This window comes from Schistocerca serialis, unplaced genomic scaffold (assembly GCF_023864345.2).
Source record: "Schistocerca serialis cubense isolate TAMUIC-IGC-003099 unplaced genomic scaffold, iqSchSeri2.2 HiC_scaffold_1187, whole genome shotgun sequence".
Taxonomy (NCBI): domain Eukaryota; kingdom Metazoa; phylum Arthropoda; class Insecta; order Orthoptera; family Acrididae; genus Schistocerca; species Schistocerca serialis.
The window spans coordinates 115001-117500 of NW_026047389.1; the positions used below are offsets into that span (position 1 = coordinate 115001).

The 2500-nt window shown below is 44.9% G+C and overlaps 1 pseudogene; it reads left to right on the top strand.

Annotated features, from left to right (window-relative positions):
- The window catches only part of LOC126434363 (large subunit ribosomal RNA), a 10462-nt pseudogene that overhangs the window by 4917 nt on the left and 3045 nt on the right, over positions 1 to 2500 (top strand).

The following is a 2500-nucleotide window of genomic DNA, read 5'->3' on the forward strand; positions in this document are numbered from 1 at the left end:
ATTCTAGTTCACAGGGTCTTTCAAAGACGGGGCAGGGTTTTTGACATAGAAAAGCTTTATAGAGAGATGGTAATGATGTACGGGAGAATTGGTTTTGATCCCTACAAGAAGTGGCCTGAAGATCACTATTATACTAGACATCCGTAATGGCATCCGTCAAGGTTTATCAATTAAATGCTATGAGAAGTAATACCGTCACACAGGAACTTAGAAAAATGACTGAAGAAAACGAGGTAGATATAATACTAATACAGGAGCCTTACTCCGCCTCTGGCAAGGTCACTGGCTTTCCTGTGACGGCTCAGGTTATCTCAACAGGGGCAAATCCCATGTCTACCATAATAATTTTGAACAAATTAATTAAAACAACTGTTATAACACAATTTTGTACTTCTCATATCTCAGTAGTTCAAGTTAATCTAATGAACACGACTTGGTATTTAGTAAATGTTTATTGCCAATTTAGAGATAACATCGAACCCTATTTGCAACATCTCTCTCGTGTCCTGAGAGCGCTACAAGGAAATCTAGTAATAATAACTATGGACAGCAATGCCAAATCCTCGTTGTGGCATAGTCCTGTACAAGATGCTCGAGGTAGTGCACTCGAGGACCTGATAATGGAGCACCACCTCCAGGTGGAGAACCTACCTGGAAATCCACCCACATACAGAAGTAGAGCGGGTGCAGAATCACATATTGATGTAACATTATCCACGGAAAATGTAAGAGATAAGATCAGAAACTGGCATGTACACGATGGACACACAACAAGTGATCATAACTTGATAGAATTTGTAATTTCACTAGGAGTAGTACATGTTTCTGACGAATGGATAATGCAATTAGACTATGGGAAAGCCAATTGGGACCTGCTCGAGGCGGAGTTCCGTCCTCCAGAGTTGGTAAATAATGCTTTTGTCCTCGATGAAGCAGTTGAAGTTCTTGTAACCTCTATAAAGACGGCTGTTGCTGCCTCTGTGCCATTAAAGAAGAGGTACATCCGCAGAGCGACAGCTCCGTGGACTCCTGAGCTTACCAGGCTTCGGCAGGGTATGAGGAGAGCTCGTCGTCTCTATCAACGGGCCTTTACCCAGGACGCAAGACAGTATCACTTGGCAATTTACAGGAGGCAAAAAAGAAATTTTCAGGAATCCTTGATAAAGCACAGACAGAAAAGTTGGGAGGACTTTGTCCACTCGCATCTTGTTTTGGACCCCTGGGGGGTTCCATACAAGATTGTGAGGGAGAAGATCCACTCACCAATGCTCCTGTCAACAGTGAGGATAGCGGACACAGATATAATGACGACAAACTGGCAACAGACTGCTGAGGAATTACTCAGAGTTCTCTTGCCAGATGACGATCGAGGAAACGACACTGAAAGGCAAGCCATGCTGAGACAGGCAGCTGAGGAGCCATACTATAATGAATTAAATGTCTACCCCTTCTCACAGGAGGAGGTAGTAAATGCAGTAAATTCCTTCGCCAGGCGGAAGGCTCCAGGACCAGACGCAATTCCTGCGGAGGTCCTGCAGCATCTGGTACGTAAGTTGGCTCCATGTCTCACAGTTATTTTCAACCACTGCTTAGAAACTCAACGCTTCCCAACGAAATGGAAAACTGCGGAGGTCGTCATTATTAAGAAAGATCCGAATAAAGATCCTGCAGTCCCTAAGTCGTATAGACCGATCTGCCTGCTGGACGTCCTGGGAAAGACTCTGGAGAAGCTACTCGTGCATAGACTGTCAAGCCACAGAATACTGCGCGGCATGAGCGAGTTGCAGTACGGCTTTAGGAAGGGTAAATCGACATCAGATGCCATTAACAAAGTAGCCGACACGGCTCGCTCCTCCACCAGTCGGTATGTATTAGGAATCACGGTGGATATATCTGGTGCCTTCGATAGCCTGTGGTGGCCGGCGCTCTTCTCCCGTTTGCGGGAAATTGAGTGTCCGGTGTCACTATATGGCTGTCTGAGGGATTACTGTCAACATAGAGTTGCTAGGATCTCCGCTCCAGGTGCTGTAGTGTCCAAACCTATAACGAAGGGATGCCCACAGGGTTCAGTGTGTGGCCCCATTTTTTGGGACATAAACATGGACCCTTTGTTGCATGCATTACAAGAAAGCAATGCAGTACTTGGTGCGGTTGCCTATGCTGATGACCTCTTCATAATGGTGGAGGGTAACAGTCGTCTGGAAGTAGAAAATCGAGCTGCACTTGCATCAGAAATATTAATGCGGTGGTGCAGTGACTCTAAGTTACAGATTGCACCACATAAGTCATCATATATATTGCTAAAGGGAAAGCTTGCACGTGATCCCACAGTAAGAATAAACAACAGAATAGTCACAAGACAAAAAACCTTAAGATATCTAGGCGTATATATCGACGAGGCCTGGTCATATACTCCACATATAGGTCATGTTGCGATAAAGGCCACAAATATCTTCAACAAGTTGATAAGTATAGGCCAAAGACGATTCCATGTACCACC